The sequence below is a fragment of the Myxine glutinosa genome, chromosome 2, assembly GCF_964187855.1.
Source record: "Myxine glutinosa chromosome 2, kmMyxGlut1.1, whole genome shotgun sequence".
Classification (NCBI taxonomy): Eukaryota; Metazoa; Chordata; class Myxini; order Myxiniformes; family Myxinidae; genus Myxine; species Myxine glutinosa.
Window position 1 is genome coordinate 6,529,233 of NC_136262.1, and position 18,573 is coordinate 6,547,805.

The 18,573-nt window shown below is 46.4% G+C and overlaps 1 protein-coding gene across 10 annotated transcripts in view; it reads left to right on the forward strand.

Moving 5' to 3' along the window:
* Nucleotides 1-18,573, forward strand: part of ABCC12 (ATP binding cassette subfamily C member 12) — a 407,545-nt gene that overhangs the window by 277,355 nt on the left and 111,617 nt on the right. The window lies entirely within an intron of this gene.

Sequence of the window (18,573 nt, forward strand, 5' to 3'; positions counted from 1 at the left end):
AGCGCATCGGCAGGTAAATCCACCGGAGCGAGGTGAAACACCTCTCAGGTTGAAATAATGTGAGTTATTCCATCCCCGCCGCCAGTTGGCTTCACTTTTCACGGAGTATGAGCGTTCTATATATTTTCAATTCAGTGCGCCCGACTCGCTCACGTACTTGATTTGTGGCATAGACATGGCCTGTGGCATAGACATGGCCATTGGGCCTTCACGGTGTAATTTGTGCGAGGCTTTTGTCCGAGTGAGCTTGAGTCGAAAGGGCGAATGTACGGGTTGGGAATGTACGGGTCTCCCTTCCCCCACCCGGCAACGCCGGTACTGGAGGGCGTCACAGGATCGGTGAGTCTCCAAAATCCGCTTCGTGCTGTTGCGAAGATTCAGGATGATGTCGCGATTGTTGTGCTGCTCTCCGACCATGAGAACTGCAACGTCATTGTTGACTGGCCCTCCCCTTCCCTCCCCCTCCCCCACTCCCCCCCTCCCCCTCCCCCCCTCCCCCTCCCCCACTCCCCCCTCCCCCTCCCCTTCCCTCCTCCCCCTCCCCTTCCCTCCTCCCCCTCCCCCTCCCCCTCCCCCTCTCCCCCTCCCCCTCCCCCCTCTTCTCCCTCACGTTTATACACGGAATGCCGGGTACTTCCCCCCCTCCCCCTCCCCCCCCCCGTTCCCCTCCCCCCCTCCCCCGCCTGGCAATACCGGGTACTTCTGCTAATATATATATATATATATATATATATATATATATATATATATATATATATATATATATATATATATATATATATATAGATATATATAGATATATATATATATATATATATATATATACATATATATATATATATATATATAGATATATATATAGATATATATAGATATAGATATAGATATATATATATATATATATATATATATATATATATATATATATATATATATATATATATATATATATATATATAGATATATATAGATATATATATATATATATATAGATATATATATATATATATATATATATATATAGATATATATATATATATATATAGATATATATGAAGAGTTCAGGCGCAAAAACCGATAAACGCCATTTTTGATGAAACTGAACTATGTTTACCGAAGTATATGTTTCAATACCTCCGTTTCAGTAGGCAAATCATTTTCTCCCAAAACCCGATCGCGTCCACGTATTTTAAGATACAGCCCATGTCATTTTGATGGGTTTCACCTGGAATGCACAGCAGAAAATCTTGATTTTCTCATTTCAGCAAAAATGGATATATCTGTTTTTGCATCTGAACTCTTCATATATAGATATATACAGACTTGGCATTTAATATGGAATTTTTTTTTTTCTTGACTTGGGTTTAATTTCTGAACTCGGTATATCAATCTGGTGAGTTTCTTTACGCTTCGGTGATTTCTTTGTTAAAAGAACCATGTCACTGATTGTCTGTCGCAGCAAGAAGTCAATAACAGGATTATATCACAGGTGGCGTGACAAAATGTACGGACAGGTACATTTGAAGATTGGCTTCACAATCGGGTATATAAGGGTTGTTGCGTTCTGTATTAGTGGAAAACATCTGCTGCACGTCTACAAAAGTTATTGCTGCTTCCCTTGGAGATGGTCGGTCAACTCGACAATGCTGTGTGTCATTTAGTGGTGGCTTTACGAAATTCCGGCATGAAACAGCGTGATATTGCTCGGCAGTATGGCATCACTCAAGGTCAGGTGTCAAAGATCCTGAAATGAAATGCTCAGAGGGGTGTCCCTACTCCAATACCGAGGTCAGGACGTCCCCGCAGAACCACAAGGAGGGATGATCGCCAGCTGCACCGGTTTGTCCGCAATGGCCGTACCAAGTCAGCTAATCGGCTTAGGGCTGAGTGGCAGCAACTGACAAATGTGCCTGTATCCAGAAGGCTAGTCAACCAACGACTGGTTCAAGCAGGCTATCGTGCCAGGCGTCCCCTGAGAAAGCCACGTCTGACCAGACAACACCGCCAGCGCCGATTGCAGTGGGCCAGAGAGCACCGTCAATGGCAGCCAGGACACTGGAATCACGTGAACTTCGGTGACAAGTCTAGATTTCTGGTCTATCGTCAATATGGCCGCGTCCGAGTGCGCAGACAAGTGCATGATGCTTACAACGAAGATTGTCTAGTGCCAAGAGTCCAAGCTGGAGGTGGTGGGGTGACCGTTTGGTCTGCTTTTCATGCAGGGGGCAAAACTGACCTGGTTGTTCTGAATGGAAACCTGAACCAGTTAAAGCACAGGGCCATTCTGGAAGAAACATTGCTTCCATTTGTTCGTGCAGCCTTTCGAGGAAACTTTGTCTTCCAAGATGACAATGCACAGCCTCATCGTGCTCGCATGATCCAACACTTTCTTGCTGACCGTGGTGTAGAGCATATGGAGTGGCCTGCCATGTCCCCGGATATGAATCCGATAGAGAACTTGTGGGCAGAATTAACGCGTCAAATCGACAACTTCGACCAGCAGCATACCTCTGTGCGTGAATTGCAGCAGGCTATTGACACTGCATGGCAAGCGATTCCTGTCCAAACCTTGGCAAATCTCGTGAACAGCATGCCTCGATGTGTACGTGCTCTCCTGAATGCTCGTGGGGGTTACACGAAGTACTGAACTGTAATTTTACTGTCCGCAATCCCAGTCGTGATTTAACTTTTGTTTTTGTTAAAAAAATTATTTGGCTAATGTGCAAAATAAAGAAATACTTCTGGAAAATGTACAGAAGTTTAACACAGTACTGTCCGTGAATTGAGTTCGATATTTGCCGACCGAATTGCCGACCTCGGAAGGATGACAGGCTGAGTCAACCCCCCTGGCGTACGGTCTGGCACCCTGCTCTGCTCACCAAACTCTCCTCCTTTGGTATCCATGGAAATCTCCACGCATGGCTGGCGGACTTCCTCTCTGGTCGTAGTCAACGTGTGGCCCTGAATGGGTTTCTCTCATCTCCTCTTCCTGTTCAGGCTGGAGTTCCCCAAGGTAGTGTTCTGGGCCCTGTGCTTTTTCTGGTCTTCATCAATGATCTCTCTGACTCTCTTGAAAATCCTCTCTATCTCTTTGCTGACGACTCTACTCTCTGTCGCTCCATTCCTCATCCCTCAGATCGGCAGTCTGCAGCCTCCTCACTCTCTGCAGACCTGGACAAAATCACAGACTGGGCAAACAAATGGAACATGTCTTTCAATCCTGATAAATCTCACACTCTTACGAAGTCTCTCCGAAAAGACCGACTGGAAAACCCTCCCATCCACTTTCTGAATAATCCTCTCCAAGAAGTTCTGTCACTCAAGCTTTTGGGTCTCACTATTTGCCATGATCTTTCCCGGGAAAACCACATTTCAAATCTGGCCTCCAAATCCAGTCGCCGACTGGGCATCCTCCGTCGTGCGAAGTCCTTCCTTGGCACACCTGAGCTCCTCACCACATACAAGGCTTTCATCCGCAGCTCTATGGAATACTGCTCTCCCCTATGGTCTGGTGCTCCTGCCTCACACCTAGCTCGTCTTCATGCTGTTGAAACCAAAGCGTTCAGAATCATTGGAATCTCCCGCGATGAAGCTAACTGCAAGGGCCTTTCACTCACTCACCGCAGGCAGGTTGGTGGTCTTTCCGTCTTCTACCGACTCCTCTCTGGCCTTGCCCCCCCCAGCTCTCTCTGGGCTCTGTCCCCCAAATATTCCTACAGGTCGCACAAGATCTGCCTGCAACCCTCTTATGGTTAAACTGCCAAAATCAAGACTTTCTGCTCACCTTCACTCCTTCATTCCTCTTTTCTCCCGCCTCTGGAACAAACTCCCTCACTCTCTTCAATCCCACTCCACCCTCCAGGTCTTTAAAACAGCTGTTCACCACCATCTCTTATCCTCCCCCATCCAAAACCTTGATCTTTTCTACCCCCGCTAATTTCGGTCCCCTTGTGTTTTATACCTCCCCCCCCCCACCCCCCCCCTCCCCTTCCAATGCCTCCTGCCCCCAAGCTCTCTCCCTCCCACACTTCTCCCTGCTCTCATATGTTGTGGTTGTGTGCTTCGCCTTCTCTCCCCATCTTGTCTACCGCTCCCTCTTTTTGTATATTTTGTTTGTCTGGTTGATTTGTTTGTGAAATAAATGTTAGTTCTTTCACGAGCCTCGATTCAGTATACAAAAAATAAAAAAAATAAAAAATATCAGTTTACATCACTTTCAAGGATCAATTTATTTGCTTCGAAATGTCAAATGTGGTTTTTGTTTCTTTTAAAGGTCACATTAACAAAATCTAGAATAATTTCAAACATAATTCCAATGAACTTTTGGTTCTAAGTCATCTTGAAAAGTAAGTTCACCCCCACAAAAAAAAAATTCCAAAATTAATGCCAAGTCTGTATATATATATATATATATATATATATATATATATATATATATATATATATATATATATATATATATATATATATATATATATATATATATATATATATAGATAGATAGATATATATATATATATATATATATATATATATATATAGATATAGATATAGATATAGATATATATATATATATATTATATTATATATATTATATATATATATATATATATATATATATTGTTGTGGACATGAGAATTGCCTTTTTTTATTGTGTAATAAATTGTAAAATATCACCCTCCTTCCTCCAGTTGTTGTGTATAAAGGTCAAAGGGCGTCCCTTAGTTAGGTCATATACAATCACGTTAGCCAATCATAGATTTCCTCCTTGTTCGTAGTTATTTCCTTATTATGTGTATTAGATTAAGGCTTTGTCTTCCATTAATTAATACTCCATTGCACCGAATTCAAATAGATAGATCCCCTTTTTCAAATTCCCACAAAGCCTTTATTACCAACTGCATTTGCCTCCATTGAGCACGCGGTCGGCTCGGAGAAGAAAGGCGTGTCTCCACCTCGTCATAGAGGGGAGGAGTGAGCCAGCCCTTGCCGACCAACCCAGAACGAGGGGTTTGGCTTTGAGAGGGCGTGGGGAGAACCATCGAGTAGGTTCGCGAAGGTTGAAGGGCATGGCCTATATAACCCGCGGGAGACGCCCCCACCTCAGATGAGTCCTGGGAAAGCACGCGACGTCCCCACGGCGGCACGAAGAGACGATTAAGTTCAAGAGAGAGAGAGAGAACCCGTCACGCCAGACCCCCCACCAGCAGCTTTGACTCCACCAGCAGGTTGGCTCCACCAGGCAGCTCCGACCCGTTACCAGGCAGCTCCGACAGCGGGAACCAGGATCGGTGGCATCGGTGGCCGTCGAGGTCCAGCCCGACGTCCCGTGCGGGATCAAGCTCCAGCCAGCTCCGTGCCTTCCTCCCCTTCTCTGCCGTCCCAAACCACTCCAGCCAATCCACCCTTCATTCCCCATTCGTGTGAGTCTGTCTTTTGTTTGTTCTGTCCTGGGTTAAGTAAGACTGCATAGGTAAGCTAAGGTGCACTGTGTCCACTTCTTCTTCTTCTTCTGTTTTTATTTTATTATCCTTCCTTCTTCCTTGGTTTCTTTTGGTTGTAAATAGTAGTAATAAATTATATTCGTATTTCCTACTTCTGTCTTCCTCTGCTTCACATCCGTCTGTCTTTTCCAAATTGAATACCTGTGGCGCGATTTTGGCCAACATTCAGGAATCGGGTCTAGTCAATGTTAATAGTTCGTGCCGCGGCTGCCATCCGCTCGGCAAATTAACATCTTATCCGCGGTCGCGAACGAAGCTGCTCACCTGCCTCTGGAGGGAGCTTGTGCAGCTTCAGGGACCACGTCGGTCAGTCACAAACGAGGGGTCTAATCCCCCCTCGAGAAGGGATCCGAGGCCGACGTTGGGTTCCGTAACAATATATATATAATATATATACACACTAGCTTGGTGAGGCGAGCTAGCGTCGTTACTGAGGAACGGGCTTATTTTAGCTGAGAATAATGACTGTACCTGAGTTGCTGTGTTGTCATGACTTACACCAATCATAATACAAACAATTATTTTGCACAAATGTATTTGTTGTGTTTGTGATATTACATTTTTATAGGCAATTTAGTTTGAAGATTCAGGTTGAGTGTTTGTTTTTTTTCAAGAAAGAACCCCTCAGCACATACATAGGGGAGGGGTTGGTGCAGACTGGAAGTTTGGGATGATTACACCTCACCACCACATAATTCAAAACACCTCCCCACCAAGTAATTCAAAACACCTCACCACCAAGTAATTTGAAATGCCTCACAGCCATAAAACAGGTAATAAAAACACCTCACCACCACCAAATTTAAAACACCTCACCACCACGAAATTAAAAACACCTCACCACCACGAAATTTAAAACACCTCACCACCACGAAATTGAAAACACCTCACAGCCATCAAACACGTAATAAAAACACCTCACAGCCATAAAACACGTGATAAAAACACCTCACAGCCATAAAACACATAATAAAAACACCTCACAGCCATAAAACACGTAATAAAAACACCTCACCATCACGAAATTGAAAACACCTCGCCACTACGAAATTAAAAACACCTCACAGCCATAAAACGTAATAAAAACACCTCACAGCCATAAAACACGTAATAAAAACACCTCACAGCCATAAAACACGTAATAAAAACACCTCACAGCCATAAAACACGTGATAAAAACACCTCACAGCCATAAAACACGTCATAAAAACACCTCACCACCACGAAATTAAAAACACTTCACAGCCATAAAACACGTAATAAAAACACCTCACAGCCATAAAACACGTAATAAAAACACTTCACCACCACGAAATTAAAAACACCTCACGGCCTTAAAACACGTAATAAAAACACCTCACAGCCATAAAACACGTAATAAAAACACCTCACATCGATAAAACACAATAAAAACACCTCACAGCCATAAAACACGGAATAAAAACACCTCACCACCACAAAATTAAAAACACCTCACCACCAAGTAATTCAAAACACCTCACCACCACGTAATTTAAAACACCTCACCACCAAGTAATTCAAAACACCTCACAGCCATAAAACACGTAATAAAAACACCTCACAGCCACAAAATTAAAAACACCTCACCACCAAATAATTCAAAACACCTCACCACCACGTAATTCAAAACACCTCACAGCCATAAAACACGGAATAAAAACACCTCACCACCACAAAATTAAAAACACCTCACCACCAAGTAATTAAAAACACCTCACCACCAAGTAATTCAAAACACCTCACCACCAAGTAATTCAAAACACCTCACAGCCATAAAACACGTAATAAAAACACCTCACAGCCACAAAATTAAAAACACCTCACCACCAAATAATTCAAAACACCTCACCACCACGTAATTCAAAACACCTCTTTACCAACTAATTCAAAACACCTCACCACCACATAATTAAAAACACAACCACCACCACGTAATTATAAATACCTCACCACCACATAATTCAAAACACCTCACCACGATGTGATTTTAAAACACTTCACCACCATGTGATTTAAAAACACCTCACCACCACGTCATTTAAAAACACGTCACCACCACATAATTCAAAATACCTCACCACCACGTGATTCAAAACAACCACAACGTTATTAAAAACACTTCACAACCACGGAAACAAAAGTTTGAGGGAGTCGTTAAGTGACAACAAAGACACTGCCCAGATGTGTAGATATATAGATAAATGACTGCACTATTGCAGATCTGCTATTGCCAAACACGGCCTTAAGGAAGGCCACACACCTTTATGGGATAGGGTTAATATTTTGGGTTCCACATCCAACAGAAACAGAAGACGTGTTTTGGGGGCTTGGCACACAGAAGAAACTGTTACCTCGATCACACAAGAGGTAGTTGACTTACCGGTAGCGTTTGACCCACTCTTGTGTAAACGAAGCAGGCATTCCGTACTTTGAACAACGAGTCCACATAATATGTCACAAGGTTTTTATTCGGACAATTTGCCCCCTCCCTCTCCCCCCCCCTCCCTCCAAACCACCCCTCTCCCCAACCCCCCCCCCCCCTCCGCTTCCACCCCCCATCTGGTTTCCCCCCCCCATTATATCCCCCCCTATAACCCCCCTCCATCCCGCATTCCCGTTTACCGCATAGGGCCACATGTGATGATCTTGATTTTATGGCAATTTTATTTTACCTTAAAAAAAATTTTTTTGCTTTAATATATTTGCAGTTTTAATTTAATTTACAATTTAATTGTTTACAAGTTTAACTTTTAATTAAATGTAATTATTGTTCCTGATTTTCTAAAGACTTGAGTTATAATCCAGCATTGCTTACAGGATTATTTTAAGCCGTTAATATGCGGTTGATTTTTGAATTTGGTCAATAACGTCTCCGTTCACGAGAGCGGTGTGATACGGTTTCATTGGCTGTCCACCTTTGCCCACCCCACTTTGCATATACCCCGCCCACTTTGCATATAAGGGGATGTTGAGATGATTTTATCACTCTTGAGGAAGATTAACGGAGGCTTCACATGTTGTTAATCGAAACGTTGAGTCATTGTTTGTTCAATTAAAGGTTGGAGATATATATATATATATATATATATTGTTACGGTCCGCGGATTAGGATGTTATTTTTACCGAGCGGAGGTATAACCGCGGCCGAACAGTTGTTCCCCGACTAAACCCGATTCACCCAAACGTTGGCCGTATCGCGCCACAGATACTCAATCTGGAAAACTCTAAAGCGACCGAATGCAAAGAGGAAGAAGAAGACGTACAGAAGAGTAACGGGGTTTATTATGTACACGTAAGCAAAAAGGAGCAGTCACGATTATGTACAGGGACATGAGACGCAGGTGACACAGTGCAAATTATTAACTTATCTAACAGGCTTACTTCATACCCAGGACAGAACAAACGAAGACACAGACTCACGCGGGGAATGATGATAGGAATTGGCTGGAAGGAGAGGAAAGTCCACTGCGTCCGGCAGCATGATTCGCACGTTCTGCAGCCGCCGTTCCTTCGCGGCCCTGCTCTGAACTGCCGTACAGGCCCCTAAGCGGCTGGCGAGCGTTGCTGCTGCTGCTGCTGTAGACGCTGCCGCTGGCGCGCAAGGTGACGAATATCAGGCTTTGTGCTTCCCTGGATGATCTTCTGCTTTTGGAACCTCACAACTCAGCCCTGCTCTGACGACCCAGCTCTTTCCTTTGTACCTCACCACGCAGCTCAGCTCAGCCTTGGACCTTTTTGCAACTCTCTTGGACTCATCTCTTGTCTCTCGTAAAAGCTCCTCTCACCACGCAGCTCAGCTCAGCCTTTCAGCTCATCTCTTGGACTCATCTCTCCTTGGGGAACGCCCCACGGCGGGTTATATAGGCCCCGCCCCTCAACCTTTTCGAACCTCCCCCAAACGCTCTTCCTCCGCCCTCTCAAACCAAACCCCTCGTGCTCGGTTGGTTGTTCGGGGCTGGCTCACTCCTCCCCTCTATGACGAGGTGGAGACACGCCCTTCTCCTCCGACCCTGCCTCGTGGTCAATGGCGGCAATTGGAGGGGATGTAATTGGCAATGGCAATTGAGGCCTGGCAATGACGAAAGGGGAAATGGAGGTTTTTGGGAATGGGAATGAAGGGAATCTACTCTTATTTCACTCGGTGCAATGGAGTGTCATTCTAATGGAAGACAAGGCCTTACTCTAAAACACATAATAAGATATAAGCTACTGAACAAGGGTTTTATCGTGTCCTGCAATGTGGTGTTTATGGAATAACTACCGAGACGCCCCTTTGACCTTTACACTACGGAGGTATTTACAAGGATCATGACATTTACAAAGGGTGATCTTTACAACAATTTACACTACAACAAAAAAAAAAAAAACATTCTCATATCCACAACACTGCACCCTCCTCCTCTTAGGCACGTCCCGGCCTACAACTTAAATTTAGTGTGACACGTAGGTGTAGTTCCCTCTACTTTTAACCTGACCCTGAGTGCGACAGTTTTAAAACATAAATAAATGTGTCCCTCTGCTCCATTGCACCCTGCCTAACAGACTCACGCCCACAGTTAACCGAATTGCGGAATGGTCTTCAAACTACACACTGACGGTGGGGAGCATTATTTACAATTGACACTACTTTTATTTACAAGACTAACCCAGGACCTGTGATTGTTCTTTCTGGTGGGGAGACAGTCTGCTCTGCATCGACGCACCATGAAAGCACCTATAACGCACCAACACACCCTCAAGCACCAATCGGTGCAGTCACCACAGTTCAACAATGTTCAATAAAAAATAAAATCAACAACCCCTAACCCTGCAGGTGGTCTCTTGCTCTTCGGCTCCCTCTGCTGGCTATTATTATTTTCTTCCAGATGACTTTTTCCTTTGCTGGCGGCCTATTTGCAATAAAGTAAAATGCACCCAACGTGTCCCTTTTATTTTCTTTATTTATGGCCCACAGGGCCGACTAGTGTGGTTCACCTGTGGGGCATCGGTGCCCTGTGGCCAAGGTCCGCCAGCAAGATTTCGGGCCCTCATGGCCGGTTCCAGCAGAGGGGCCATGCCCCATCCCATGGGGTCCATAAGTGGTGCTCGGCCACTGACATGTGGTCCATAATGTGGTGCATCGATGCAGACAGCTGGTTCTGGGAGTTCCGGGCGCACAATGGCCGACTCACGCACGCTCCCCTCGGCGCCCAATGGCGCACAGGTCATGTGGGAGACAAAAGGGGGACAAGACAAATGAGCGAGGGGTAAGGTCACAAGGGTACACATCAATAAGGCAATGCAAGGCGAAATGCATATGGAGGGCGAAGTGAGAAAGCTCGTCCCTACCGTACGTCACCCCCCCTGTCACCTACACTACCCTTGCCCTTACCCCATATGTACAAAAATCTACACTTCTACAAATTCGTCACTACTGTCACGTCTTTCCCATATTTCCCCCATACCAAATTCGTCTCCACAATCCCTCTACTTCAAAATTTGCCATCACCCAATTCATCATCAATCCTCATAAGGAGGAAGAGATGGAACATCAAGCACAATGTCACACCCACGTCATGATGCGTCTCACAATCCAAAACATTTGCATCATAAAATAATTAAAACATGGCATGGTGTGGAGGTACGTCATCTCAGGTGAGTGGATGCAGACGGTGCGAGGATACTTCATCCTAACTACTTTCTAAATGACTTTAACACACTTTACACTACCCGGGGTCTCTCCCTGCCAATCCATTGGCCAACTTACACTATGGGTTCTAAAAACCAATTCCCATTGACCAAACTGTGGTGCTGCTCAATTTGGGGTCTCACTCCCCCGATTCATCTCCCGGTGCCCTTGCACAATTTCTGGGCTGCGACGTGTAGCTCTCCCAGCAGGTCTACCCACCTGCACACCTCCACCACTGCAGTTGCCACCCGAGCTTACCTAGCTCCTCACCCAAACCTAACTAACTGGGGAAGGCCCCTCCTGGCTCTGTCACCCCTTGGTGCCCTCTGGCACTGGGATACCCGGGTCCGTCCTCCGGATCCTCGGGCCCCATCCACAACAACTCTACCGGCTCCCAGAGCCCACCTGCGGCCTCACCTGGCCGACATCCTCACAGTGGTGGAGTGCCCAAACCAACTACACACACTAACAGGCTACACACCCAGCCATTTCCACAACACTAATGCACCCATCCAAATACCATTCTCTCACCCGCACCACAGATGCCAATATCCAACCACAATTTACCTATACCCTCTACCTAACACTTACACTACCCGCCCCGGGTATTCGTGATGGGGGTCCACTCTTCCCCCATTCACACCTTCGCACCATCCACTCCACTCCGTAGTTTCCACCATACTCACTCCACGACCATCCATTCCAATACTCCATATATCTCACACTACCATTTATTCCACACACCTGTTGGTGCACACCTGTGCACTCACACCTGGTGCCACCTGCACCCTCCTTCCTTCCTGGACCATTTGGTCAACACAACACACATCACTATCACTATCACTATCACTCTTACTCAAACACTGCTCCATACACCTGTTCAGTTGCACACCTGTGCAATCACACCTGGTCACCATACACTTTTCACAATACACTTCTAAATACACCTCCAACACTCACACGGCATCATCTCAACTACCTGTTGCCCTGCTAACTTAGTGCTCCCCGTCTTCCCTTTAAACTAAGCACATACCACGTCATTATCATCCACTCTACTCTACCTGCGTCCCCACTACAGGTGTCATTGTCACTACCTAACCTTAACGTTACCTAATGTCAATCTCTAGGGCCCTACACACGATATATCCTAACCCTCCCGGGCTAGTTTTCACTGCCATCAACCCCATAATCTAGTGCTCCTTTGCCCCCCTGCTGTGAGGGATGGTGGATTGGCCATCCCATCACATGGGGCAGCTCTTACTATAAATTTTGCTCGTCCAATTTCCACAAATCAAAAATTTGCCAATCATCTGCCAATCACTGTACCATTACCAATCATCACTCTGCCAATCCTTTGCCAATCATCAAATTTTGTTTTTCTAATTTCGGGTCCAGACCACTATCCTCATCATTACAGTCTACTTACTAGTGCCTCTCGGTGCGCCAATTCACTTCCACAGCCCGGCTTCGTAAAGCCGAGCAATGAATGCGGGTTGTTTGGTGCCGGCGGCTGGATGCGTCCGGCACTCGGTGCAGGGACGGGGGCTTACCCGGGCCGAGATCCCACGCACCACCTCGGCACGGAGCCATCCCATGGCCCGATCTCGACCTGCCGGAACGTCTCAACAAAAAGGGGTCGCCATGACGACCCTTCCTATCGGGCTGCCCGCTCCGCCTAGCGGAGCACGGACGTGGCCGTTCTAAACGCGGCCCAGCGTGGATCACGTACGGCGGTCCTTTCGAACCCGCCGTGGTTCGGATCCCGCTGGTCCTCGCGGCACGCGAAGCTGCCCGACGCGCACCGAGGGCCCGATATCGGCTATAAGTCGTTCTAACCTCTAACCCGGTTACCGTCGATGCCTCACCTGCATGCTTACACCCCGCAGCCCGTTCCTTGCTCAAACATCCAGCTGTTCCCATGCTCGTCGTCATTGCACCTTCTCTAACACACCCAGGTACACTCATTCCACTCACAGACTTGGTCACACACCTGACCACCGAACACCTTGGCACACATTCGTCGTTCGCACACCTCACCAACACACCTCTTCGCGCCCCTCCTCGGTCACCTCCTCTGTGACAATCACAGGTGTGCTCTCACTCGCACACCCAACCACGTGCCTCACTACCAATTCCAGCGTGCATTCCCACACACGCTCTACCATTCCAGGTGTGCTTCCTTCCATTCCAGGTGTACTTCCTCTCTCCCCTGTCACAACCAACTCACGCTCCGTGTCACTCTTACTACTCTCACCTCCACTCTCGGTCACGCACTTACCCTTACTCTCGCCAGCGCACTCTTTCCTCATGCACCCGTCCGTTACACACCTTTCTCGCACATCCTCTTGCGCACACTCTCTCGTTACTTCCTCCGTAACACTCACCACAGGTGTACACTCTCTCGTTACATCCTCTGTAACCCTCACCACATCTAAACATCTAAACAGTGACGCGCATGAATGGATGAACGAGATCCTCACTGTCCCTATCTACTATCCAGCGAACCCACAGCCAAGGGAACGGGCTTGGCGGAATCAGTGGGGAAAGAAAACCCTTTTGAGCTTGACTCTAGCCCGACTCTGTGGGGGGACTTGAGTGGCCGCAGGCACTCAATAGGGCTGGACCCGTGAAATTTCGGGGATTTTTGGTAAAATTACCTCAGGGTAAAGTTACATAGGAAAACGCCAGGTTAAATTTCCGTCGCCGAAGGACTTTATTTTTATTACGAAATTCATCCCGACTTCGCCTCTAGGAGTTATTGAAAATATTAACTTATATAAAAATTAGTTTTCTAAGACTGAAGCGCAATGACGTCATCACGCCCTTAGTTTTCTAAGACTGAAGCGCAGTGACGTCATCACGCCCCCGCCATGAGTGTCGAAGGTCTTTCAAGGAAGAAGAGCTCAGAGTTGGACTGGACACGAGGCAGAGCGGACGCCATTTGGAAGAGCTGAGAGGACTCAGTCGTGATAGGGTGAGTCTGAGTGAGTATATCAAGACAAGAACAAGATCTAGAAGGAGGTATGTACGGTGCGAGTCATATAATATATTGTTTAGTTATCGTCGATGAGGAATTTGGGGTCGGAATGGGTGGTCGGCCTGGGTGACTTGGTCTCGACTAGATGCTAGGCCGCACCTCATTTTGTCCAATAAAGTGGTTTTAAAATATTTTTTGATGGTTTTAATGCTTATCATTAGATGCATAACGTTCGTAGTGAGGTATAGATATATGGATTGACATCGGATGGTCTGAGATTCGGGATTTAGGAGCTTCGAAGTTTTTTCATTAGGAATATATGCGATTTGTTTTGGGGGGCCCTTAGAGCTAACGGAGGCTCGGATTTTAATTCTGATTCCGGATTTCGCAGTCGCTAGTACGTCTTAACACTCAATAGAACGGGACCCGCGAAATTTCCAGGATTTTCGGTGGAATTACTTCAGGGTAAATTTACATAGGAAAACCCCATGCTAAATTGTCGTTGCCGAAGGACTTTATTTTTTGCGAAATTCATCCTGACTTCGCCTCTAGGAGGATACAGGGGTATCTGTGGATAACGGGAACCTTTATTTGGCGAAATTCGGACTGGTATTGACCGAGTTATTCAAAATATTAACTTATATCAAATAAATCTTTTGAGGTGAAAGCGCGATGACGTCACCACGTCACGCGGCACGAATGCGCACCTGTATAGTTGGAGGTATTGACTTATATAGGGTTGGTTTTCTAAGGCTTATATCAGAATATTAACTTATATCAAATGGGTCTTTTGAGGTGAAAGTGTGATGACGTCACCACGTCACGCGGCACGAATGCGCGCCTGTGTCGTTGGAGGTACTGACTTCTATAGGGAGGCCCCATCACCCTCCCCCATCACCCTCCCCCATCACCCTGCCATCACCCTCCCATCACCCTGCCATCACCCTCCCATCACCCTCCCATCACCCTTTATTGGACCATTTGACTTCTATAGGGTTGGTTTTCTAAGGCTTATATCAAGATATTAACTTATATCAAATAAGTCTTTTAAGGTGAAAGCGCGATGACGTCACCACGTCACGCGGCACGAATGCGCGCCTGTATCGTTGGAGGTATTGACTTATTTAGGGCTGGTTTTCTAAGGCTGTAGGCCGCACCTCATTTTGTCAAAATAAAGTGGTATTCGGGTGGTTCCGGTATTTGGGACCGCAGGGACGGAAAGTGCAGGTACGGGGTGCTTGGCACTCCCCAGCCGGCCCGCTCTGAAGGTTCGGATCGGGACACCGGGATTCATTCCGGTCGCCCGGTCGGCCCGGAGGTGGGGGTGCGGGGCCTGTCACGGAACGTCAAAACAAACGGCCTGCCGGGGCCGCCCAAAAGTCGGGCGTGAGGGGCGCGTCCACTAATGGAACGCCTCTCGCTTCCCAGATCGAGGGCCACGTGGTCAGGAGAACCTCGTCCCTTCTGGTTGCCCTGCCGTCCCACCGGGAGCGCTGGCAGGGTGTACTTCAAACTAAGCTTAAGTGTCAAGTGTTAAGTTCCTCCTTACCCTCGCAAGGGAAAGGCTAGGGTCAAGCTCTTCCAAATTTCCAAACACTAGAAATCGGACGTTTCAAATTAATTAACTAATTTGTTAATACATCTCAGTCGCCCGCGACCTCTCTAGCGCGGGCGTCGAACCAGTTCATTTCCGGGCGACCGGGCCGAGTATCGGCTCGGCCGTGGCCGGAGCCGTTGATTCCGCCGTAGCATGCTAACGCGTAGGCTCGCGCGTCCCCGGTCCGCCGGGGCTCCGCGGGTGTCCTACCATGCCCACGTCGCCATGCTCCCTGAATAAGAGAGTCAGACGTGGTGCCCGGGGACGGAGGTCGCTGTCTAAACATGGTAGCGCTAGGCCAGTGGGACCGCCGGGACCCACGTGCACTCACAAGTTGTTCTGCGCGTGGGCGGCAGTATCAGACCGGGGCGCCCAAACGCTCCCCGGCTAAAGTTCATCCTGAAAGCGCCCACATTGTGCGGACAAACCAAGTCAAGGGCCACGTGGTCAGGAGAACCTCGTCCCTTCCGGTCACACTGTGCCTATCGGCCGGCCTCGAAGACCGAAATTGTGACGGTGTCACCCCCCGTGATATAATTGTCCGCTCACGTTAAACGCCACGTGAAGCTGCCGGCCGCTTGCCGCGGTACGAGTGAACACCCGGAGCATGGACCGGCGCAGAGCGTGAACTTGGGGCCAGACCTCGACGCCTACCATCTGCTTGGACCCTTCTCTTCCTTCCTTCCATTGCCAATCCCATGTAAGTCTGTCTGTATTGTCCTGGGCGTGTTAATTAAGAGTGTTTAAGGTTGCCCTGTGTCCTTTCATTTCCTTCTTTTGTACATTACCTCTTTCGTTTCCTCTTCATTATTGTACAATAAATTCGGTGTTCTTCCTTTATCTGATTTCTTCCCATCCGATCGCTTTCGTCCTGTCCCCAATTGAATATACGTGGCACAATTTGGCCAACGCTCGGAATCGGGTTAGTCTTTTGTTAACGGCCCGAGTTGCAGCTCGCTTCGCTCAGCGTATCCATTAACGCTGCGGCTCAGGTGGAAATTATCTCCTCACTTACGGCCGGTCTTAGTATGCAGGTATTTGGGACTTCATTGACTAATGACCCTGGCTACTACCGACCGGGAGTGACGTCATAATTTCTAAGGACTCGGACGGCCAGCTTAATAGACGAGGGGATTAACCCCCCCTCGGTAAGGGGAGCGCCGTACTCTGAGATCCGTGACAATATATATATATATATATATATATATATATATATATATTTCCCACATATATCAATTTCATTATGTATATATACACGACCGGTCAAAAGTTTCAGAACACCTCAATTTTTCCAGTTTTTAATGAAATTTACGCAGTTTAATTTCCAGTGAATAACCTGAAATGGTACAAATTTAAGCAGTAAACTGATCGAGGTTAAGAAAAAAGTTTAGGTTCGCAAAAACAGGAAAATAATGTTAATTTCACAGTTATATTGTAAAAAAAAAATAAAAGGCCTTCTTCAGAGAACAAGTAATGGGTTAACAACTTACAGCTTTTCTGCAGCAATGTAAGTAAATTAAACCTTGAAAGTTGATGCAAACAATTTCTACAGGTGTCCCAACCTCTGCTGATTACTTGATTACAAACCCCCTGTCTGTATAAAAGCAGTATTGGAACAGACTGTTATTACACCCTCTGAAGCATTATTTGGACAATATTGCACTGCAGGAAGTAGTATATTGCTTTCATTATGGTGAGAAAAAGGTATATGTATATATTAGTATATTAGAAGTAGTATATTGGAAACTGGAGGAAACCCTGACAGGAAGAGGTCTGGCAGACCCAAAGCCACAACAGAATCAGAAGACAAGTTTTTGAGAGTCAACAGCTTGCATGATAGGCGGCTTGCAGGACAACAGCTTCAAGCACAGCTTAACACGGGTCGAAGTAAGCAAGTCTCAGTTGCAAGTGTGGAGAAGACTTCGAGCTGCAGGTTTGACTGGTCAAGTGGTAGTAAGAAAGCCATTGCTGAGGTGGCAAAATAAGAAAAAGAGGCTTGCCTGGGCCATGAAGAACCGCCAGTGAATTAATGAAGATTGGAAGAAGGTCTTATGGACCGATGAATGAAAATTTGAAATCTTTGGTTCATCACGCAGGGTTGTTGTACGCCGTCGAGAAGGTGAAAGGATGGCTCCTCAGTGTGTGACACCAACTGTCAAACATGGAGGAGGAAGCGTGATGGTCTGGGGCTCTTTTGCTGGATCCAGAGTCGGCGACTTGCTGTGACTGGCACCCTGAACCAAAAGGGCTACCACAGCATTTTGCCATGCCATGCAATACCCTCTGGTATACACCTAGTTGGTCTGGGGTTCATCCTACAGCAAGATAATGACCCTGAACACACCTCCAGGCTATGTCAAAACTACCTTCGAGGAAAAGAACAAGACGTTAAGCTTCAAATCATGGAATGACCATCACAGTCTCCAGATTTAAACCCCATCGTGCTGGTTTGGGATGAACTGGACAGAAGGGTGAAAGCAAAGCAACCTGCAAGTGCAACACATTTGTGGGAACTTCTGCAACAGTGTTGGGAAGAACTTCCCGAACAATATTTGATTTCCATTGTACAAAGAATGCCACGAGTGTGTTCAGCGGTTATATCTGCAGAAGGTGGCTACTGTGCGGGGTCAAAAATTTAAATTAAATCTTGTTAAACAAAATGATTCTATGATTTCTTTTTTATAATCTCCAATTGTTTATTTGTTCTGTGCTTAATTTCAGAGTACATTGAGACATTAAACTGCGTAAATTTCAATAAAAACACGAAAAACTGAGGTGTTCTAAAACTTTTGACCGGTATTGTAAT